This window comes from Vicia villosa, linkage group LG7 (genome assembly GCF_029867415.1).
Source record: "Vicia villosa cultivar HV-30 ecotype Madison, WI linkage group LG7, Vvil1.0, whole genome shotgun sequence".
In the NCBI taxonomy this organism is placed as follows: Eukaryota; Viridiplantae; Streptophyta; class Magnoliopsida; order Fabales; family Fabaceae; genus Vicia; species Vicia villosa.
Window position 1 is genome coordinate 24247189 of NC_081186.1, and position 26108 is coordinate 24273296.

The following is a 26108-nucleotide window of genomic DNA, read 5'->3' on the forward strand; positions in this document are numbered from 1 at the left end:
CCACATTGGGGTACCACATGCATAGCGTCACATATTTTGCATTGAGTCACATTAGAATTATGCGATAATCGAATATGTGAAATTGATGTAGTTGTGATATATGTATGAGTTCGATAATTGAAATGGGTGATATTTGAATACATACTTGGTTAAATGTATGAATACGTGATAATTATGGTTATGTGCATAATTGGGATTATTAGGATTGAAATTGGAATATTATACTCTTTATACTTGTTGTGTGCTTAATATATGTGAATATATTGATTAGTATTATTTTACATGATTAGGCAAGGTGTAATGTATTCCAATAATTGTTGATTTTAACCATTGTATCTTATTATACTTTCTCCATAATGATTCGTATTCTCACCCTTCTGTTTTAATGTTTCCCTCATTTGGCGACATGCAGGCTCTGGCGTTTAGTAGCTCGAGAGTGATCTAGCCGGAGTTTCTTCCGAGTTGTTTGGAGACTAGGTAGTGAGTCGATGCTCTGGTCATGTAACACTGGGTAGACTAGGCGTGTTGAACTCATGTTTTTATTTGTTTATATATTATGTTATGATTGGTGAACCTGTTTATTGGTTACTTGTTGTTTGAGAGGCTTTTAAGCCCAATATTCTGATTATGGTTTATTTCATGTTGAGATGATTATTGAGATATGATCATGGCATGGGACATGAATCATTTTATGAAATACACGAGTATTACTTTCCGCTGTGAATGCATATTCTGGAAGAATTATGATTAAATGCTAGGTGTTATTTGAAATGACCAGGTGTGTTGTATATTGTAGATAAATGTTGTCGGTTTTTAAAAGCTTTTAGTTTTTGAAAACGTCGATGTAACGCCTTTTTGTTTATATGCATGATTACTTTCTCTGATTATATGCTTATTATTGTGGGGTGTAAAAGGGGTGCTACATTAGTGGTATCAGAGCATGGTCGACCAGTTGGTCAAGGTTATTAATATCTTTTATCCCGTTGTATTTGATTTATGTATCTGGCACGATCGATACTGTTTTGCTTGTCTGGTTGTTTGGTTGTCTAGGACAATGGTTGCAGGCAGGAATGATGATGCCATTGCTGAGGCGTTGAGGATGTTGGCTGGCTCCATTAGTCAGATCCCTTAGGAGAATGCTGGTAATCAGAATGGAGATGATGATGAGTACCGTGCTTTGGGGAAATTCCAGAAGAACAATCCTCCTGTCTTTGAAGGCAAGCATGAACGTGATAAAGCTCAAGCTTGGATGAAGGCAATTGAGAAGATCTTCAGAGTCATGAACTATATTGATGCTCAGAAAGTGCAGTTTGGTACTCATATGCTCGAGAAGGAAGCTGAAGATTGGTGGAACAACACTCTTTAGAGGTTTGAAGAAGATGGCATTGAGATTACTTGGGCTCTTTTCCGTGATGTATTTTTGGAGAACTATTTTCCAGAAGATTGTCGCGGGAAGAAAGAGGTGGAGTTCCTTGAGTTGAAGCAAGGAAATGGTACTGTTGCTGTTTATGCTGCTAGATTTCAGGAGCTTGTCAAGTATCGTCCTCATTACAATACTGCTAATGCTGAGAGATCTAAATGTTTAAAGTTTGTGAATGGCTTGAGACATGACATCAAGAAGGCTATTGGTTACCAACAAATTACCGGTTTCGCTGAGTTGGTTAACAAGAGTCGAATTTATGATGAGGATAGTAGGGAGAGTGCTTCTTTCTACAAGAGATTGAAAGAGAAAAATCAAGATCATGGGAAACCGTATGATGACAAGAGGAAACAATCTGGTTTAGGCAAGAAGCCAAGTAAGGGAGGACCTTCTACTCCACTTTAGTGCTTCAAATGTGGTGTTGAAGGTCACTGTGCTGTTGATTATGGTAAGGACTCAATGACATGTTTCAAGTGTAACAAGATTGGTCACAAAGCACACAATTGTAGAGTTGGTTCGAGTGTGACTTGCTACAACTATGGAGAGCAAGGGCACATTAGTACCAAATGTGATAAGCCAAAGAAGGAGCAAGTGAAAGGAAAACTATTTGCGTTGTCTCGTACTGAGACCACTGCTGAGGAGAAGTTAATCCGAGGTACGTACTTTATTATTGATGATGGTGCAATGTATTCTTTCATTTCTTTGAATTATGCTATAAGATTGGATCTTGTTTTATCTGTTCTTCGTAGAAGTATGGTTATTGATACAACTACTGCGATTTTGTTTCTACCTTTTGTGTGTTTGAATTGTTCGTTGAGTATCTTTGGTAGAGATATTGGGAATTGATTTAGTTTGTTTTCCGTTAGACCAAGTTGATGAGAATTTTGGTATGAACTGTTTGGATTTGAATCAAGTAATTGTAACTTTAAGAGAGATTTTGGATCTTGGTGTTTTAAGTGATTTCGAGTGCAAGTTATGAAGGAACACTATTATAGTTTAGTAACGGTGGTTTATGTTTCATTATGATTGTCGACTGTCTATTAACAAATTGAGGACTTGATCACCCTTAATCTATTATTGATAGGAGACGAGATCGTATTGGACGAAATAGACTTGTCTTACTAACTTGGTAGCGTGTAAAGCGACTAAGGGGAAGTTGAAGAGTCGATTTGAGGAATGGTTTGAGAAGAGGTTATATGCGAAGTTTTCTGAATGTGAGTTTTGGTTGGAAGAAGTGAATTTTCTTGGATATGAGATGTCGTGATCGAGTTTACATTCCTGATGTTTCAAATTTGGAAAAGAGAATTTTGGATGAAGGACATCGTAATGGTTTGAGTATTCATCATGGTGTTAATAAATGTATCAAGATTTGAGGAAATGTTTAGTGGTAAAGTATGAAGAGGGGAATAACATAATTGTGTATTTGAATTGGACTTGTCAGAAACCGTTTAATTTGGTGCAACTGTTATCCTATTCGAGTGGAAGTGAGATAGTATCTCTACGGATTTTGGTTTCGAGATTGCCGAGAACATCAAGTAGTTGTGAAGTGATTTGGGTCATTGTGGATAGGTTGACAAAACGTGCTCGTTTTATTCCAATGAAGATGGATTATTCGGGGGAGAGACTTGCTAAGTTATTCATCGACAGGACTGTGTGTTTGCATAATATTCCATTCGGGTATCGGAATGACATCTTTTGCAGCTTTGGATGGTCGAAAGTGTAGAACGTTTTGTATCGATATGAATCTGGAGAGAGTAGATGTGGTTTTGGTGTTGAGATGGTTGTGTCGATTGAATTTTCGAGGACAAAAATCTTTTAAGTGGGGGAGAGTTGTAACAGCCTGATTTTTATTAGTATTTATTTTACTATTATTTATTTAATTATTTGGTGCATTAATCATTTATTTAATTAATATGTGTGTTAATTATTTATTTAATTATTTGGTGTGCTAATTATTTATCTAATTGTTATGTGATATAATAATTAATTTAATTAATTGATTATGCATGTATTGATGTTAATTATATTTAATTATTTAATTGAGATAATAGTTGATTATATTAATTAACTTGGTGTGTATATTTGTGTCTATTTAATTATTGGTGTTATTTAATTTTAGTGGACTAAATAGAAATAATAAATAGTATATATTATATTGGGCTTATTTATTGATGTTGGAAGTAAATAGATGGTGTTATATTTAGACCCATTAGGTATACTTGTTACGGATTAGAAGTGAGGGAGTGTCACATTTCCTTTTCATTTTCTTCTTTCACGGATAACAAAGAGAAATAGGCAGAGAAAACATAGAAAGAAAAGAGGAAAAGAGGAAGAAAGGGGAAGAACAAAAACAACCTAGAGTTCCATAAATTGAAGAGGTTAAGGGGGAGAATCCCTATTATTATGGGCTAGTATAATTGGGTCTTTGAGTAGATTAACATGATTATGAATTTTGTTCTTCAATTTTTAGGTTTTGACATGTTTAGAGTGAAACCCCTAAATTTCCATGGTTCTATGATTTAGAATTACTCATTGGTGTGTGTGTGTGTATATATATATATATATATATATATATATATGGATATTGTTGTAGCGAGAACATAGAAAAATGAGTGATATATGTTTCTTATACCACTGTAGCAGTAACATTGAAAAAAAAGGACTATATATGTTTTATGTTTGGGTTAATACCTATTTTCACCCCTGTCATATGGGGTTGGTTTGAAAAACCCCCTGCCCAAAAAAAAGTTGCAAGAATTCCCCTAACAATTGAAGATTCTCTCGTTTTAAACCTTGTAAAGTTTTTACTTTTAAAATCAACCTTGTCACTTGAAGGACTCTATCATTTTGAACCCTGTAAATTATATTTTTTAGTAAAACCAACTTTGCCCGTCATATTTCAGAGGGTTTAAAATGACATAATCTACAAGATTATAGGGTTTAAAATGACTGAATCTTCAAATGGCAAGGTTGGTTTTAAAAACAAAAATTTTACAAGGTTTAAAACGAGAGAATCTTCAAATGTTAGGGGAATTCTTGCAACTATTTTTTGGCAGGGGGATTTTTCAAACCAACCCCATATGGCAGGGGTGAAAATAGGTATTAACCCTTTATGTTTTAACAGTAGCGAAAATTGGGTATACCACTTAAAATTCAAATGCTATATCGCACTGTAGCGATTAGAAATATGTATATATATAGTATACTACATGTTATTTTTACTTCACTGTAGCAATTAGAGATGAGTAGTACCATGTTATTTTTTTATGTCATATAATAAATGGTACATGGATAAACAAATGAAAGAAAAGTAGATACATGTTTCACACTTCCACAACATGATGAATAAATGGGTAGTATGTAGTCTTTATTCAACACTGTAGTGCCAAATAGAGAATAGGAATTATATATAATTCAAACAGTCCCGTTTGACCGAATAGCGAAATTATGCGGTATAATTAGTTGTACAGAATTTGATGAAAATTTACGTGGTAGTTAAGTTTAATTAATAGATTAACGTGGTGGTGTTATTTCGTTGAAAATGTGATATTTACGAACTAACCAAAATAGTATGGATTTAAATATCTTTTATATTAAATATTGGTTTTGGAATAGAAAATGAAATAGTAAATTGGAACTAATGTAGTGTAATTATTAATTAGTTGATTTACTTAATAGTTGAATTAATTTCAATAAGTATAATTGATTGGAATATAATAGATATTGGATTGATTATTTGGTTTGTCGGTAACTTACGGTATTTCGAAAAGTTGACCGTAATTGTATTTTTGGTCAAATGCTAACGAATTGATACTTTTTAGAAGTATGTTCTTATATTTTATTGACCAATATGAATTAACCTGAGATGGTATGATTTACTAGTGTTCATTGTATTTTGTGAGCCGTAATTGAATATTGTTTCTATTATGTGGTTTGGTATCGATGTGTTGTGAATATTGTGTACAATGTGATATATAATTCATAGAGATGAATTATTATTGGTATGCGGTAAGTTAAGATTGATGAGATAATCTTAATTGCATAGTTGGTTGATAATTGTACATTCATTCATGGCATAGTCGGCTCAATTGTGGAAGCGGTGAAACTGTGGGTTCAGTGGTAAGAGACGTTGATCCTTGAATGGAAAGAGGCATAGGATACGATGATCCTTAATTGGAAATAGGCATAGCAGACATTGATCCATAATTGGAGACAGACATAATGGCTTTGATCTTGTCCGAATCGGAAGCGTGGCCAGATTCTATATGAATCGGAAGCGGTGGAACTTTGGGTCCACATTATGGTACCACATGCATAGCGTCACATATTTTGCATTGAGTCACATTAGAATTATACGATAATCGAATATGTGAAATTGATGTAGTTGTGATATGTGTATGAGTTCGATAAATGAAATGGGTGATATTTGAATACATTCTTTGTTAAATTTATGAATACATGATAATTATGGTTATGTGCATAATTGGGATTATTAGCATTGAAATTGGAATATTATACTCTTTATACTTGTTGTGTGCTTAATATATTGAATATATTGATTAGTATTATTTTACATGATTAGGCAAGGTGTAATGTATTCCAATAATTGTTGATTTTAACCATTTGGCGACATGCAGGTTCTGGCGTTTAGTAGCTCGAGAGTGATCTAGCCGGAGTTTCTTCCGAGTTGTTTGAAGACTAGGTAGTGAGTCGATGCTCTGGTCATGTAACACTGGGTAGACTAGGCGTGTTGAACTCATGTTTTTATTTGTTTATATATTATGTTATGATTGGTGAACCTGTTTATTGGTTACTTGTTGTTTGAGAGGCTTTTAAGCCCAATATTCTTATTATGGTTTATTTTATGTTGAGATGATTATTGAGATATGATCATGGCATGGGACATGAATCATTTTATGAAATACACGAGTATTACTTTCCGCTGTGAATGCATATTCTGGAAGAATTATGATTAAATGCTAGGTGTTATTTGAAATGACCATGTGTGTTGTATATTGTAGATAAATGCTGTTGGTTTTTAAAAGCTTTTAGTTTTTGAAAACGTCGATGTAACGCCTTTTTGTTTATATGCATGATTACTTTCTCTGATTATATGCTTATTATTGTGGGGTGTAAAAGGGGTGTTACATTCTGTACTGGCCCGATGGCTAGGCATGACCCAATCTAATCCTACTCCCAGAACGGTCCAATAATGTTTGACCAATCACCCGAGGGTAGTGGAGGCGCCATTTCCCCTTCCATTCACCGGGCTAGCTCCCCTCTGTAACAACCCATATTTTCTAATTTTAATTTAATCGGAAATTAAATTATTATTTAGAATTATTTAGTATTTTCTTTGACTTAATTTGGTGGAATAAAGTTGAAGTTTTATTTTATTAATGAGCTTAAAAATAACTTTGGGTTTAATTTGAGTTGTTGTGAAGTAAGGAGGGGGTATGTCACTTAGGCCCAATTAAGTTATTTAAGTGGTTAAATAAAATAACCTTACTATGTTGGATTTAGAATTGGAAGAAGGAAGAGCTATCATAACACAAAGAGGAATAGGGTTTGGAGGAGAGGTGAAGAAGAGAGCCATGGCGGAAGAGAAAAGCTAGAGGAAGTCCAATTTTCGCAGTAAGTTTCTGCAGTGAGACACCTTAGCAAAACGTACGTTTCTCCCAATCCAACCGTTGGATCGTCGCGGTTCTTGGACACAATGTTCCAGACTCGTAGAGGTAACTTCTGACCAGCGAGATTTTCGTTTTGATGATTTTAAGTCCGTCTGACAAAGCGATTTCCGAACAGATTTTTGGTGCGTCTCTGCACGTTGTTAGAAAAGATTTTCGGAGAAAATTGGAAGCGGAGGCGTAAGCTATGGCAACGGGGAGAGTAGAGCAATCTCATATCCAGGTAAGGAGGGACTCTTCCATTTATCTTCTATTATGGGATGATAGATAGTAGGATGAATTGAACATGTTGTTTGTATCAATTGAGTTACGTTTTAGGTTGTAGAATGTTAGGTTTTGGGAAATTGGTTAACATTATTTGTATTGATCATGTATGGTGGTAATTGAAGGTTTGAAATGTGTTATAAATGTGTCAATTTGTGGTTGTTGTTGCTGTTTGATGTTATAATACGTTCTGGTTCGAACTGGTATGGATTCAGATTGATATAGTGCTGTAAAAATGGAGTTTTGGGGTTTTGGAGAAATTTAGGTTCAATTCATGATGTGTGATGTAATTGAATTGTTGTGAATGATAATTGATGTTGGACATTGATGTTAAAACATGTTAGAAGTATGTGTAAATGTGCATTTTAGTGCTGTTATGAGATTATGGACGTTTTGGTATGATTGGGTTCGCATTTGGGATGAATGAAGTGCTGCAGAAAAGTGATTTTTCTGCTATATCAGTAATGTAACCGGTTACATGAGGAGGGTAACCGATTACATCGTCTCATAATAGGCAAAAAACTGCATTTCGCGATGATGTAACTGGTTACATCATTCAGGTAACCGGTTACCACTGGGCGAAATTGAAAAATAAAAGTTACTGCCAGTGATATAACCGGTTACATCATTCAGGTAACCAGTTACCACTGAAGCTTTTTGAAAAAAATGTTTATTTTAAATATCCGTAACTTTTAAACCGTTAATCCTTTTCGTACGCTGTTTTGAGGATTCGTTAAATAAATTAATTCTCTATTTTATGAAATAGATTAGGGAGCTATCACTTAAAATTATTTTATTTGGTTTTGAGAATTGGTATTTGGTGGTAAATTGAGTAATGGTATGGATATGCTATGCGGTGTTTTAGCTAGTATGATTGCTGAGGTGATAATATATTGCTGTGTTAAATGCATTATGTTGTGGTGAATATCAAATGGTTGTGATATGAGTATGCTTTGTGTGTTGTGGATGAATGATTATGAATCGTTGATGGATGTGAATGATGAGCATGTTATGGTTGATGCATGCATTCATAATCATTATGTTGGCTGATCCTTGACGATGGTGGATCAGTGGTAGCTAATTCCCATTGTGTGGAATTAGTGAGTGGGTGTCGCCGTATCCTTGACGATGGTGGATCGGTGAGATGGGTTCGTCCCATATTTGGTACCACATGCATATAGTTGCATTGCATTAGGCTACTTGTGTAATTATAACATGAATGAAAGATTGTCCAATGTTATAATACGTGTTGATTTGTGTATTTGTTGAGACTAATTATGTTGTTGTGAATTTGATCGTAACTGTAATTGGGTGAATAATACGTGATTGATATTTTATTATTTATATCTTATAACATTGGTTAAATGTGAATGAGACTCACCCTTACTGTTGTTATTTTTCAGATTGAGGAATAGATTTTGTGCTTGGTGAGGATTAGCTCGTCAAGTAATTCGTTAGAGTCAGTTAGGTCTGTGTCATGCTCTGGTCGTGTAACATTGGGGGGAACGCTAGTATAGAGTTTTGACTTTAACTCTATCTGTTTGTTTTTGGATTTATTTTGTGGGATATTGCATAGATGACGTTATGCTTATCTGTTGAAAAATGTCCCGTTGTGTAGAAACATGATTATGATAATTTGATGATTTGTTCCTAAGTGTAGCATGAAAATTGACTTATGATAAATTAATTTATTTTAATTGTGGCACCCTTGTTTTTATGTTTTACTCTGAATTTTTATTTAATTTTCGTGGGGTTTAGAAGGGTGTTACACCCTCAGATCGAGGACTGTCCTTTCGACCAGGCAGCTTCCACCCCTAGTAGTAAGACACACACCCAGCTCCTACTAGGGGCGGAACAACCTATGCCCAACTTGCACATGCGTTGACCAGGAAAAACCTATCTGCCCAACCAACGGCTAGTTTCGGGAAGCCTCCCAGGATTTCTAGACATGCTCCTAGAATCCTGGCAGTCACGCATTTTGGGCCTAAATCCATGATCTAGCCCAAAACGTGGACCAATGGCCAAGCGCTGGGGGACACTATAAAAACCCTTTCATTTAATGGTCAGGTAACACAATTTTAAACCCTTGAAACGCTCTCACGTATCTGGACTCCTACTTACTTGCTCGTTAGAGTGCCTTGCAGGTGTACTCTCCTCTTCCTCTTCATCAGCACCGTGCAGACATCCCTGACCCACTTTCTAATTTCGATCGCCCACCGGATTAGTGGCACCGTCTGAGGGAAACTTGCTATCTCCGTCTTTTTCTCCCCCTCACACAAAGACCAAAGCAATTCTTACCAATCACCATGGCCAGTCTCGACGCTGATCACGATGTTCATGCCTCTGCTCTCTCCCCGAGCAAAAGTCCAGCCCGAGCTTCGACAACCCTTTCTTGGAGGACGCACCCCTTAGGAAAAGGGATGGCGCCACCGTATCTCCATCCTTTAAACACATACCCGACCTTGGTGATCAGAACGCTGAGCCCAATCGTTCTAGGAAATGCAAAGAAAGCGCACCAGAATCCGTCCAGATTCCATTACCGGCCAACGTCGACCTTGTCCTTGCAGTATTGGTCGAGGTCCTGAACTAAACCAATTCCCTAATCCTGCAGCAAAACGAAAAAGGATAGGGGCATTGGAAAGAGGTCACCACCGACGATCTCCCCCACAGAGACACCTAAGACGTTCGTCTAATCCTTCTCCCTATCCTAGAGAATGTCGTCGTGAGATTCCTGCAATCAAGAAACATGACCGTGTGTCTCCCCGCCAGAACAACGTATCCTCGACTTCCAAGAAAAGCAGAGAGAATCCCCGGGAAGAAACCTAACATACACCTCCTCAAGATCACTCAAGAAGCCCGTCTCCCCTACGAGATCGCAAGCGTTGGGGATACCCCAAATCCGAAGCGTCCCTCGAAAGATTCAATAAAGAGGTCGTCCAAGTATCCACGACGGACAATATGAAAAAAATATTTGCTCGAACGCGGCTTACACCCGCGCAATGATTTTGCGAAAGCTGTCGGCATAGAGACCCCCTCTTCACTAGATGCGCTCCTCCTCAAGGCCCATGCATATATTCAATACGAGGAGAAAGAGGCGGCCAACACCTCCCGCGACACCTGACATCAGGAGAGCGCTAGAGCTGCGAAATTAGAAGACCCCTTGATATCCCGACGGTCGGTTCCACTACTACACTCCTCTCGTCACCTCTCGCGAGAAAATCTTGTTGGAATATGCTAATTCCGAATTCAAATAAGTCAGGGTTTGCTTTCCTCGACAGATTCCGGCCAAACCTAATACGAAGAAGACCAAATATTGTCGGTTCCATAAGAGCCATGAGCATAACACGGAGGATTGCATCCACCTAAAGTACGCCATCGAAATCCTGATCAGGGACAGACACCTAAAACAGTATACCAAGAAGAGGGACGATGCTCATTCGGAGGCCCAAGAAACCAAAAATATTGAAGTAAATACTCCATCAGATGGAGGGGCGATGCCCGGGGCGCTGAGCATCACCCTCCCCGAGGACTTCTACGTCCCCGACGAAACTGTGTTCTCCACCTACACGACTGCACACAGCCCCTGGGAGTAAGGATGGAAATATGCTGGGCCGAGCTACGCTTTGCCAAGCCTAAGTCTGGTCTATCAAAAAAACCGAAGCCTAAGCCTGGCCTATAGCCTGTCGTAGGCTTATGTTTTAGGCTTGAGCCTGGCCTTTTCGAAGGCCTTGTTAGCCTGTTAGCCTACATAAAATCCTATTTGTTTTAGACATATGTAAATAAGAAATTAAAATAATGTTTAAATATACTAACTTATTTTAACTTACTGTCATACCCCAATTTTTGACCTAAGATACCACCTCATATCATTTGCATATGCATCATTTGCATCTCTAACAAATTGCATAGCTTGTGTTTGCTACTTGTGACTCAGCAGGATTTGATCAGGAAATCACTCATCAGTACAAGTAACAATCAATTAGGGTTTTGTTCTCCCTTCATTTCAAATGAATCATCTTCATCAACAACCAACATTTGGTCCCCAGAGATTCATTTCAACAAGCTCAAAGGCACTGAATCGACCAAACTAGGGTTTTGACTGAAGACAGCCTACTCTTGACTTTTGCTCAGAATTTGACCTAATGACTTGGGACATGACCTCAAGACCCCAAGTGCATCATTTTGACCTAATCCATTGGCTCAAGACATCTCCTACACAAGGATTGATCAACAGTGAAATTTCAAATCATCAGATGAGGGTTTTGAACTATCAGGGACTGAAATCAGGGATCACATTTGGGAAACCCTAAAAATCCCCAGGAAGTCAATCAAAGGTTTCAATCATCTTCAAATAATCCCTATGACAACATCCAATGGAAATTACATCTCAATTCAAGATCCACAGTCATCAATTTCATCAGATCGACAATTAGGGTTTTTGACCTAAATCACCTGAACAACTGACTTTTTTATCAGAACATGGTACCACAACTCAAACCATGGCTCTATGTCTTCCAATAACTCAATATGATCCATTCATACCATTCATTTGGTGAGGATAGCCTGGTTCATTTGAAATCTCCAGAAACGCGATTCGTCTGAAAAAGTCAACTGTACAAGATCACCATTGACTTTTGGGGAATTTTGGTCAACCATGACTTTTGAAGTTTTGAATCATCAATATATGATATATGAAGTCATTTGATCAAGAAAAATCAAGAAAATCGATCAAGAATCAAAAAGTCAAAGTTTGACTTTCATACTTAGAAAATTTTTTCTAAGTGTTTTTCATGGTTTTTTCCAAACTTTGGAAGGGAATTTCTCAAAATTTCACCTACAAACTGAAAAAAAACTTCCAACATGAAAGTTGTAGATTTTGATCCAATAAACAACTTTGACACATATAAATTTTTTCCATAAGATCAGCCATTTAAGAGATATGGAGCTTCAAAGTTGGCATCTTTGGAAAATTTCACTTGAAACTTCATTTTTCTCAAAGTTCATGGATCTTTTTCACCCATTTCCTTAAGGGTCTTGAAGAAACTTTCAACTAGGGTTTTGAAGTATGTAACATGAGCTTTCCAAAATGTCCAAGAGCATAAAAAAATATGGAGTGTAGCTATGGTTTTGATTTTTGCAATTAGAAGCCATTATGCATGAAATTACAAGCCATTTTCACTAAGTTCAAATACTATATGGCCTATAATTCAAGTGATGACACACCAAAGCAATGATTGAATGATATTTTTCTGATTTGAGATCAGAATGGAAAGAGATAAGAAGCTTAGAGAAATAACCATGGTTAAGTCACTTTAACCATTTTGCATTAAATGGTAAGATTCCTTTCTATCTCCAAATGCCAAATCATCACTTCTTGAAGCAAGTTGCAAAGCTCTGAGTTCAGACACTTTGGCCTATAAATAGAGGTCATTTCCACTCTTCAATTCACATCAAAACCTCACAAAGCATAGGTTTTCTCTTTCTTTCTTGAATTACAAGTTTCATAGTTTTCAAAGAGGTAGAAAACTCAACCTCTAAACCTTGCAAGTTCTGAGCAAAGTGATGCTTCTCACAAGCCATAAACATCATATGGGATGTGTTTGATCCATCCATACACCCCAAAAACACCTAAAACTCAAAATCACTACCTCACTTCTCAAATATGCATAACCTAAGCTTTATCATGCCAAAATCAATTCCAGGCCATATCTGTCCAAGTTAACACTTCTAACACCATCCATATACTTCATATGAATTGTCCCAACCATCATCCATGATCTGAAACACCTCCATCATCAAATTCGATTCACTCTCCAAAGCTCTGCAGATCGGGTTCCATAGCTTAGCTCAGATGAATTCAAACTGTTCCAAGCATCCAGACACCTTCCCTAAGGTCCATTGAAGCTGTCCAGATTGAGCAACAACATCTGTAACACCTCCAGGCACGATTTCAATTTCCGGTTGGCCGTTTTTTGAAGGTAAGCTCTCTTGAACTTCAAACTCATACATACATGCATCATAAATGAAAAATTGAGTTGCTATCTTGTTTCTGCACTATCACTGATCAATGGCCCTCAATCAATTTCATGATTCATCAATCATACACAATTTTAGAATGAATCATAGAATTAGGGTTCTTCGTGTTCATCAGAGAATCAATGGCCCTAGAGTTAAAATAAATGAAATCAAAGACCACCATCATGTTCCTCGTGAAAAACCAAGTGAGATAGACCCTTTGATCGATCAAAACAACACAGATTTGAAGAAATTCAAAAATCAGTTACGGTTGTGTTCTTGGCGCCAGATTTGGTTTGGGAAATTCAAATTCTTGATTTAAAATATATTTTATCAAACGCGTATGTTTAACAAGCCACAAGCGTGGCTCAGTTGGCAAGAGTTTTTGAGTTGTGAGAGAGAGGGCGTGGGTTCAAGCCCTAGTGGAGACAAAACCATTTTTTTTGCAACCTATTTTCTTTCATTTTTTAACAAACTTCATCTAATTAATTAACCATTCAATTTAACTCATTTTAATTTCATTTTTTACACACCTCTTATTCAATATATATATTTTGACAATATCAAAAAAATCACAAAAAAAAGATTTACTTAATATGTTTTTAATTAGGTTTAAAATGATGTATTTTTAAGTGTTTTAATATTTTAAAAATATTGTTTTTTCATTTAATTTTTAACCTAATCACTTGTAAATATTTTTTGTGATCAAACCTTAATCACTTAGGTCTTAACTAAGCAAAAGATTTGTTTTTACATTAATTAAGTTGATTCAAACCATTTTAAAACAAGCGATCGCGATTCTTTCCAAAAAAAAAACGATAAACCATTTCTTTTTGATTTCAAAGGAAACTTTTGATTAAAACTTTGTAATTGATCAATTGATTTTCAAAACGAAGTGGGGCCTCTCGAATATTAGAGAGTATAAGTCCCTTTCCTCTTTCTTTTACAGTTTTTCTTTGTACAGAAAACTCTTTCAAAACAAACTTTCAAACAGTTTTTTCAAACAACGCGTCTGTTAATAACAATCAACCATGTTTTATAAAATAAAACAGGGGCCTCCACATAGGTATAAGTCTCATTCCAGTACATGAAATTAGGTATTTCATTGTACATTCACCTTTTTGTACATACCTCGATCAATTTGATTTTTAACTTTGAACAACAAATCAAAAATGAAGGTTTTCTTTAAATCTTCCCAAAAATACCATGGGCCTCCATGTAGGTATAAGTCCCAAGCCCCTTTGTAAATACCTGTTTACATAGCTTTGAATAAACTCAAGTGGACCTCTCCTCGAGTATAAGTCCCGAGCCCCGTGTATACAAATGGATCATGCTTACAGGTATATTTCCTTCATAAACTCCATTATATACACACACTTTGTCATATATATAATTGTTCATACCTGTTCATGTTTGTTCATACTTGTTCATGTTTGTTCATATGTGTGATATGTGTGCTTGTTCAACTTAGTACAACACTAGGTTCCCCATAGCCTCCTATTGGGCTTCGTGCAAAGAATCTCCCTAGTTTAGGTTAGGACATAGAGTATGGTTTCTCGGTGAAATCGCTCTAAGAGCTCAAACCAACTATACCATGCCTCCCCTTGGGCTTTGTACAAACGAGTGACCCTCCCATAGCCTCCTCTTGGGCTTACAATGCAAGGACCCTGGATTGTCCCTCCCATAGCCTCCTCTTGGGCTTACAATGCAAGGACCCTCGAATAGCCTCCTCTTGGGCTTCGTACAAGGACCCACGGGCTTCTTATAAGCATCCCCAATATCCAAATCAAATACCCTAGGAGATTAGACATTTATCATCTCTATGATAGGAGTATCTCTTCTATATCATCACAAACAATCAATCAATCAAACTCTTTTTTGCCACAAGGCTGGCTAATCAATCAAACTTCTTTTGCCACAAGGCTGGCTAATCAATCAAACCGTTTTGCCACCATACTGGCTGATTAATCAAAGTTTTTGTCACAAGGCTGACTTCATTGAAACTTTTGCCACAAGGCTGGCTGATTAATCAAAAACTTTTTGTCACAAGGCTGACTTCATTGAAAGTTTTTGCCACAAGGCTGGTTAAACAAAAAAACATCTTTATCATTCTAAGCGCCATAAGTGGCATGGCCCAGGGCTTATAATGAAAAGATTTTCAAACAAAAATCAAACAGATGTATGTGATGATATAGATTAGATACATCGAACATTTAGATGACATTTGTCTCTTTTCCTTTGCTTCCACTAGCATAAGTGGGAACTACGATTGCTCTGACTTTCTCAACATCCCTTTGAGAATACGTAGGCACAAGGTCGTATCCTTGGCGAGCAAAACTTCTCTCTCAAACCACTCAAACCTTAGCACCCGTAGACCCGAGCTACAGATGCTCTGATTCCCTCTAAGGGATATGTATGCAGAGGATCGCGATGATCTTTGCGAGCATAATCAAACAAACACCCTAGGTCCCACCTATCTCACAACAGAACCTCCACCATAAGATAGAATGAAACAAACACACAAAAAAAAGCCTATAGAGTACTATAGATACGTTGGGTGCTAATACCTTCCCTTCGTATAACCAACCCTCTTACCCGGAATCTCTCCCCCACTTTTAAGGTTATTGCAACTTTTTTCCTTTTCCTACTTTGGAAACAATAAAAAGTTTGGTCGAAACAAAGAAAAATCATTTTTTGAGCACTCGAGCCCAAAGAAGGCATCAGGTGTCTCATCCCGAAAAAAGGATAACGATTTTTCCCCGCGACACTTACCTATTAACATAAGTTCTAGGAGACTATTTGCTTAAGAGAACTTATAAAAAAAATGTTCCTCTGGTGTTTTCATCTTATTTTCACAAGTTCTTTAAGATAATCAAGTTTTATTTATGTATTTTAATTCAAAGTACAAAACATAACATAATGATCATAAAAAAGTATTCATATTTATTTAAATAGGCCGGCCTGATAGGCTTAAAAGGCTTTTTTTAGGGCATGAGGCCTATCCTTTTTAACTAAATAGGCTTATAAAGAAGCCTAGGTCTTTTCTATTTAAAAATAATGTGTGGCCTGGCCTGAGTCTATATAGGCTAGCCTGCAGGCCCCTGTTATCGTCCTGGCCTATTTCCATCCCTACCTGGGAGAACTTCCCTTCGACAATGGTCATCTCGGGTGGAGGAAGTTTGAGGAACTATTCTGAACAACATCTGCCAAGAATTCCACCCTTGACACAGGTCGAGGAACTTCCACTCCCATAGCATTCTACAAAGAAGAACTCCTTGACGAATCCCCAATACAAGCACCTCCCTGCTTATCTGCGCCCAGATGGAAAAGTTTGATGTGCGCCGAATCCTGGTTGACCAGGGAAGCTCGGGTAGACATCATGCACTCACAGCTCTTCTCGACACTCCATCTTGATGAGGCCTGTAACGCTCGGAAAAGTAATTATTTTTTTAATTTAGTCGTTTGGAATGTTTATGGAATTTTTCGCGTTTTGGGACGATTTAATCGGTATTAGTTTGGGATAGCGGATTGATAATTAGTCGATAATTTTAATATTTTTAGTATTGGAATTATTAATAAGTTATTCGTTAGCATTTTGGGAATATTCTGAGTAAATAAAATTAGACCATAAATCAGGAGATAAGAGCTAGAAAGGGGTATGTGTCAATTAACTTAATTGGGATGAGTGCACTCTGTGTGTTGGTTTGGCCCAAGTTAGAAGTCGTGGGGCAGTTGAGGATATTACCCTAGGTTACCAAAAACTCAGCAGCATAACATTTGGGGAAAATAGAAGAGTTGCAAACAGAGGAGATTAGGAGAGACAGAGCACACGATCAATTTGCTTAGCGAGACAATCTCGGGGATTTCGAGCGGAACGTTAATTAGAGCTACCTTCATTCCAAAGGTAAGGGTGGGGTTCTTACTCTATAAACGGGGACATGATGAATTGTATGTGGGTTGGGGGAAATTTATTATCTCTGTGTTTGTTCGATTGATTTTCTAAAACCGGTATGAAATACATATGTTGATGTTGCTGTATTGCTAATCTGGAAATTTGTGTGAAAACTGTATTGTATGTGACTCTGTGATGTCTGTGATGTTTGAGGGTTTGATTGATTATAATTTTCTTCCATGAGAATAAACCTGTGATGCTGTGATGATAACTCTCTGTAATTGGAAATTTGTGTGCTGAATTGGATTCTGAGACAATGGTGAGAACTAAGTTGTCTAGAAAAAAATGTGTCGAGGGGCGGGGGCCCCTTACCTATAGGGTGGGGGGCCCTAGTTAAAACAAAAAGAAAAAAGAAAAAAGAAAAAAGAAAAAAGAAAAAAGAAAAAAGAAAAGTAGCAAGTGAGGGTGGGCGCCCCTTAGATGGTGAAAGAGCCCCACTTGGGATAGTCAGCTATAGGAAGAGACGAGAGTCCCTGTTGCACCTCAAAATTTGCCCTCTTTCTCCGTGCTATAAGTTAGGGATGGCGTTTATTTCGTCATTCAAAAATTGAAGAAAAATAATAAAGAGTTTTCATGGGGTTAAGAAGATAAGGTGTAAAAGATGGTTTAAATAGTGTAAATACGAGAAAATTCAAAAGTCCTATTTGGAAGGTGATATGAGATAAGTTCCCGCGTGTCCTCGACTGTTTCGACGATATCTACAACTTTCATGTTTGGCTCGGAAGCCAATTCTTTGAGGAAGGTTGTCGAATTTGCAAATTAATCGAGGTTTCACAGTGAAAAATGGTGCTGAACCGCAGGTTTTTGGACAGTAAAAAATTCATATCTCCTAATCCGCCAGTCAGATTCGCTTGAAAATTTAACTGAGGATCCGTGCCATCATTACCAAGATTTCATATGTTCGGACCATCGGCCGATTATGCACCAAAAGTGCCCAGCATTTTAAGGAACGTCGCAATCTTTCGGTAAAAAGTGTGTTTTCGAGTACGTCGCAACGAGTTTGAAAATTCATAACTTCTTCGATTTTTATCGTATGGAGTCCATTCCGGCGGCATTTTCTCGAAAATTTCGTTATCTTCGATTCTTCGTCACACGTGCTAAGTCAGACTTCGAGCCGAAGTTTGAGTTTTATCACGTTCTTTGAACGGTACGCACAAAAATTCTGCACAGTCGCACCAGATGAACCGATTTTTCTCGTCATTCAAACGCGCATAATTTTCTCACCGTTTGTCGGATTGAGACGATTCTCGCGGCTACGAGTCACAAATTTGGTCATCTTCACAGTGATGTTCGTTTTATTTCCGAATTTCGCACGATTCACGTTTCCCCGAAAATGAGCAAAAAGAGATACGTCGGGGGCATTTTTGACATTTCACCATTTAAACTATATAAACAATTTTCCCTCCTTTTCTCTCATAACTTGAATTCACCCAAAAATATCAAAAACACTTTCCCTCTATTCTCTCTCAATTCTCTACAATCAAACACTAATTTCCTTTGAATTTCATCAAGAACACTATGAACAAATTCAAGAACACGTAAACACCAAATCACAAAATCAAACAAAAGCAATCAATTCTCTTCCTTCAATTACTCGTGCAAATCACTTCCAGTCAGCCTCCGCTCCATGCCGCCACATCACAGCCGAATCGCCAGCGTCCGCGATTCCGGCCACCGTGAGCTCCGCCGCGGATTGCTCTCTTCCGTTCATTTTTCCGGCGATCATCTCCTCCCCTTGCCATTCGCGGTCTTGGCATCAACATTATTGTCACTTCGTGATTCTCCTCTTGCATTTGGTAATACGCTTTAATCCTCATATTTTGATTACTTGAATTTTACGTGAATTTTGAATTTAGCTATAAATTTGTGATGATTGTTAAAAATTCTGTTGAATTAATTTTGTTGTCAACATAGAGTTTGTTCGTAGCTGTGGATTTTGATTAGAATTAGTGTAGAAATTAACATGGAGCTATAGTCTTTAGTTTTTGCACTTGACATGTTTGATGAATATCCTCATAGAATAAAAGCTTGACAAAAATGTGCCAATCCTTGAATACACAGCTTTTTCTCATGGTGATATGTTGTGGTTGCTTGAGTTTTAGAATTTGTATTGATAATGCTTAGTTTAGACATGGGATAGGCTACTGACTTTTAGCATTGACATGTGAATTTACATAGTGGCAGTGTCAAGGTATCGAAGTGTTGCTTTTGTTTGATTTTGGTTTAGTTCTAACACTTTTTTTTATAGTTTGTATGTTCACTAATGCAACTAACATTTGGCCTTAGATGTGGTGGTTATTTGTTTAAGAAGTGTAGCTAAAGTGTGCTGGTATGAACTAAAATGGTTGCTGAAAATTAAGTTGGTCTTGTTGACATGTTTTGCTTGAAACTAATTCATGAGAAGCTTTGGTTAATTGATGGAGATTGTTGTGTGTTTGTTCCTGTCGCTGGAATTAAAGGTGATATTGATATTGTTGTTCGGTTGAGTATGCTTCATAAAAATGCTTAATAAATAAGTGGATTAATAATGGTGTTACTACTTGTTGTTTTGCTAAAAAATCATGTTTCAATGCCATTCTTTCACTTGCCAATTGTGTGTTCTTTTGTTTCAATCACCATGAATCAATGTCTTGTGCTTATGTGTGTTTTTATGTTTTGTTGGGACTGTTGTAGAGGTCTTAAAGTGCAGTATTTTTGTGACTTGATTGTGTTGCATTTTCACTACTCTTAACTCATAAAAAACTTAGTTTTGTTGAAAGAAATTTGGTCTATTGTTTGGTGTGTTGGTTTAGTGTAGATCCAAGGTGATAATAGAGTTTGTTTATAGGTTAATTGTTGCTCTTACTTGCTGAAAATTTGCTGCTATATGCTAGTTTGTTCTCTTCTTTCTCAATTTTCCAAAACACACGCGTCGTGTCGGTTTCATTTCAAAACGTCATAACTCTTGAACCGTGTGGACTTTTTGCAAGTGTGAATAATGTTTCTTGAGTGGAATAATATTTTCGGAGCTGTTTGTGCAGTTTATTTTCGGTTTTGACCGACTTTTTTTACCGATTTTGCTTCTGCCCCGTTTCGAAAGTCGTGCCTCCGGGCCGATTTAATAAATTCTGACTTCATATTTGAGTTCCTTGACGTACTTTTAGCTTACCATAAAATTTTGGCTTAATTCTGACGAGTTTAGTTTTCACTGTTTTTACCCAGTTTTGCCGTTTCGGTGTACCGTTGTGCATGTAAATACTTGTGTTGGCTTCCGTAGTTTTAGTGTACATATTTGATTTGCTTTTGAATACTATCCCATGTTTCTTCTTGTTCGCTTTTGTTATGTTTTCACTTTCTATTCCGTTATCCATTTCTGGTTCAGCTTATAATTCAATAACGCAATTCCGATTGCGGTGTCTTGTTATCTCTAACGTGTGTGTTAGTATGCAAGGCAACATGGAGGCTCTGGTCGATGCCCGCTCTCGTGTTCCGCTTTATTTGTGGGACACGACATTTATCCTCTCTCTGATTCGCGTTTCTACACGCATCCTTTATCATTATACTTGCTTGTCCGGATTTCTGTTTCCCTTGCAGGTGTATGGTATTCGTTGTGCCCGATGCACACGTTGGCGCGTGATTTACTTTCATCGCGCCGAATCTTGATTGCTTATGCGGATTCTAATCGGAGTGCTGACATGTTTGCTGTTGCTTTTGCTAGCTCGCTCGCGGGATCCTAGTTTACTCGCTCTCTTCGTTTTAGTTTACGGATCATCATCCGTTTGGTATTGATTTCGTTTCATTTTATTTCTCTCGCACTTTATCGCTTTCCCGCATCATCCAATAACATGAGAAGTAGGACTTAGACATGCATCTGGCCAAGTCCTCGAAAGAGGCTCAGTTTTTGTTGGTGTGTTTATATTTGTGCTTTGCGGCAGGGAGTCATGGTGTAATAAGTCCTATATGGCACTCCGTTAAGTCCTCATGGAAGGCATGCGGTCAAGGGTTCGTAATCAACCCCCGCCTAGTCTCATCGAGTCTGTTCAGTATGCGCACGCTTCGCGTTGCTCGCTTCTGAACCTGCACAAGATCTTGTTATCGAGTATGTCAGGAAAAGGGTTCATGCAGCCGGACCCCCGCCTTTCCTATAGCTCGCGTCGCTCGACGTTGATGCTCGGTGTACGCACGCACCGTTTTCCTTTATGATCCGTGACGGCTTGGTTGCTGAGAGGGGTACGCCTTCTTGTCTATGGCCCGATCATTTTCGCGAGGTCTAATGCTTGGTTGACTTGGGTTGAGTTGCTCCCCTTGGCTATGGCGGGACCGCTTTTCTACCACTCGGTCAGTACCGTTGGTTTGTTTGCTTTACGAGTGGATGCTCGTTTGTGTGCTCATTGTTTGCTTTCGCCTTTTCCCTTGTAGGTTATTAGCTTAGCTTAGACTTGTACCCTTTGTATGATAACATTAGGTAGCAAGCTTTCCTCCTTAGCTTAGGTCTTCCTCATGCATTCTTTAAAACACAAACCACACTCTTTGATTTTCTTTTCTTAAGAGCTTGTTATTTCCGCTCCATTCCCAGCATAAGTCTCCAAAGGTCGAGCAGCGGAGTGTGAATGTAACTCGTTCACCTAAAAAACACAAAACAAACAGAAACTAGTTAGCCGAGCTACGGTAGCTCTGATTCTGCAAAACAGATACGTAGGCAGCGGGGTAGGGCCCGTGCGAGCATAATCCTTTCTTTTCCCTACATTATGCATTCATTTTAGTCCAGATTAGCGCATTTTGCTTACACACCCATAGGTTTAGACATAAGCGTGGATACCATCGAGTACGATGGGCGCGAGGGGTGCTAGCACCTTCCCCTCGCGTAACCGACTCCCTTACCCTTTTCTCTGGTCGTGAGACCGTTGTTTTGTTTTGTGGTTTGCTGGCATTCCCTTCCTTTTCAGGATAAATATGTTAGTGGCGACTCTGTTAATTTTCGCGGTAGCGACAGCTGGCGACTCTGCTGGGGACGTCTCGACCTGTTGCTGGTCCGGACTTAGCGAGTCGATCCTAGCGCTTGTGTGTTTATCTTTGGGTGTTTTACTGCTTTGCATATTTACCTGTTTGCATTGCATCCTATCTGCGCTTTTACTTTTCTGCATCGTATTCTGGATTGTCTGGATTTCTATCTGTGGGTGGGTGTTTCAAGAGGTAAAAGACCCAATACAGAGGTCATGAGTGATACCTTAGGAACTAGGACTAGAGTGGCCGTGACGGACAGAAGGCGTATGCCTGATTGATCTGATCACGTATCCACGGGCAGAGCTTGGTGGAATGAGGCAATATCGTATGATAGCGCCTACATTCGATCCTCTGTTGGCTTTTTTTGACCTACCTTGGCCTAGATTTACCCGTGAGTGGGGCGGGAATCAATCATTGCTTAACAGGTACATTGATGGTGACTTCGGTTCTTGTTCGAAGGTTACCGCTGTTCTCGTTCGTGGGTTACCGCTGTTCTCGTTCGTGGGTTGTTACCATGGTCCTTGTTCGTGGGTTACCGTTGATCTTGTTCGAGTGTACTATTGGTTCCTATTCATGGGGTACTATGGTTCTTGTTCGAGTGGTAATCTATGTTCTATTCCAGTGTATTGGTGACTTTATGTTCTGGTTCCGATGGTAACTTGTTCCGTTGGTGACTTGTGGTTTGTGTGGTGGTCCGAAGCCATGCCGAACCTTTGAACCTGTGCCGTGTGATTTGTCGGTATCCCAGATATATCCAGTATTGTGGTTCTCACCACCTTGCATCATTGCATATTTACTTTCCAAAAAATGATGTACAAAAAATAACTAGCATACATGTTCCTTTCATTTCCAAGGAATCATATCTTTAAGCCTCGTGCCGAGCTTTTCCATCTCTTGCTTTCTAAAAAAATCAAAACATGAGGATTCCTTGGAAATTGAATGAACATGGCATTGCATTCATATCATGCATCTCATACATTTCATTCATAACAGGTGTTCAGGATTGAGGATCTCTTATTCAGACTTGGTACTCTCACCAGACTCACAGACTCGACTTGTTCTTATTATGTGCTCAAAGATTAGTCATGAAACAACTTTGTGGGGTGACCAAGAAAGAAAGCTCAGTTGGGGTTCTTTTTGAAGACGTGTCTTATGCTCAGTAGCTTCTATGCTCGCTTTATTTGACACTGGTTAAGCTCCGTACTGTGGGGATGTCTACATATTCTATGCTTGATGACGATGACACTAGGTGTGAGTTCCATTCTGGGGCACCTGGTCGTGATATTAAGATTTGCAAGTCTTTGAAGTTGCTTGGGGCTCCCGCACGAGGGATAAGCAAGACATTGTCTATCTTGAGCATTGCACCATTTGCATTGCTCGAATCCCTAAAGCACTTACAAATTCCGTGTGACTTTGCCAGAATCTTCTGCCAGACAGTAATCAAAAGTGTTCTACAGAGATGCCTTTCATTCTCAAGGTTCTGCTTCATATCCCGAGTCACCTCCTCCTCTCTTGGAGTTTGCTTGTCAGTATCATTTGCTTGTCAACAGAGACGGAAAGAGTAAGAAGCAAGCTAATGTAATCCTAATGCCTGGTGCTCAGTTGCTTCCCTGCTTGATGGAATTGCAATCGGTTAAGATTCGTTGCTTTGGGTCTTTCTCACCACAGATAGCTCTCCTGATTTCAATGGCGATACTCGGTGTTTTCCATTCTCGGGGCACCTGATCATAATGTCAAGCCTTACAAGGTGTTGAGATACCAAAAATCCAGGACATGCTCGATGCAAAGATGTTTGAGTTTATTCATAATGGTTTCTACTAGTCAATCCCATTTCATCTGCTGCAAGTAGAATGTTTGATCTTCCTCGAGGAAGTAGTCATGAGAATCACTTACAACCTGTATTGTCAGAGGCTTCCTTCCCAACAAGTGTTGTATGTTCCAAGTAAAGACTTTGATATCCAAGCGTCAGAGGTTATTGTTGTTCATCAATGATAATACAAGTTTCCTCCATTCATGATGGTGTTTTCTATTTAGCAGCTATATTTAGGGCTCCCGACCGAGGGATAAGCAAGACGCCTTGTATCTTGAGTATGTGCACCACTGGCACAACTCAAATCCCTAAAGCTGAGCACTTGCAACTTCTGTATGACTTTGCCGAAATCTTCTTCTAGGAAGTGGTCTGAAGTGTTCTGATGTAATGCTCGGTGTGCTTTCCACCCTGGGGGAACTTGGTTATCCGATTGAAAGTTGACAGACATTCAGAGACAAGGTTCAAGACCTGATTTACTCAAAGGCTATCATATTCGCACTTGAAGGCCAGCATTGAAGTTCTCCTTTGACACAACGGATCTTCAGAAGCAATAAGTCCATACGGAGAGAACCTCTTCCACGTTGGTTTCTTAAATCATCATGCATGTTCATGTGTAATCTTTCTTGCTTTGTTCAATATTGTTTGCATGCAAAACTTGTTTGTTTTTGAACTATAATCATAATGCATTGGATATGTTTGTCTTGAAAAAATCCATTCGCTTTTGCTCTTATATGTTTTATATGCTTTTTGTGATACTCAACTCTTGTTAACAAAGCATGATAACTCCGAAGGGAGGATGATGAACATAATACCAATAACCTCAAATGGTATGCTTTTGAGTAAAACCCTGTTGATGATGTACAGGCATTGTTTCAAATTCCCAAACACTGGAGATATAAGGGAGTGAAACCCTCGATAACCCCTCTGAGCCTTCGAAGTAGGAGTTTCTTTTCTCAAAATAAAAAAACCTCACATTTAACCCAGGGGCGGGTAGTATTCAGTTAACCTGATTGAGCATTCAAAATTCATCAAGAGCACACATCTAAAGATACAACAATGGCTATCTTTCAAAAGGTTGAGGAAAGTCAAATCCACAACGATTATCCCTCACCTCAGGAGGTCGAGACATCAAATTTATCCCTCACATCAAGAGGTCGAGACCAACATCAAAGTCGTTGTGGTTTATCCCTCACATCAGGAGGTCAAAATATGACGATACCACAATGGTAATTCTTTATCAATCAAAGACTCAGGCAGTCACAATCACTTCCAACAAATCTGAGATTCAGGATCACACGACTTGTTCAAAAAAAGAAAGAAAGAAAGAAAAGAAAGAAAAAAAAGAAAAAGAGCCCGCTAAGTCAACAAGTTGAAAGCATGTGACTTAGGCAAAAGTTAGGGCATCCCGCTGGACATCCAAATCAAAATTCAAAAGAATTTGTCCAGGCAAAAGTTAGGGAAACAAAAAAAAAGCAAAGCAAAATCGAAAAACAAGGATTACGAAATAAAAATCCTCATCAAAAGAACAAAGTCGTGTGATCAGACACCAAAAACAAAAGGTAAAGTGACCGCCATGTCCGAACGCCTCATTGACTCCTCAATCATTTCCAAACTCCTCTTGAAAGATGAATGCTCGTGTCGAGTTAACTGAACTTAGGATTGGAGAATATCACGAAGGGGGTGGGCACCAAATAATTTGAGCCTAAAAATACTTTTTTTTCTAAAAAACTGTGAACCTGGCCACGTTACAACCCTTAAAAGTCCTAATTGAAGCATGGGTTAATTCGAAAGCAGATTATACATGAGAATACGGTAAGCTGACTCCTAGGAAATCCGCTAAACGCTTGAGTTGGTATCACACCATCTTTCTTTCTAAAAAAATCGATGTCACGACATCTTTTCATAAAGTTTCTTTAAACTTTGAGACAAACATACTCTTTGCATTAGAATTATATTTCTCATAATAAACATTCTTTG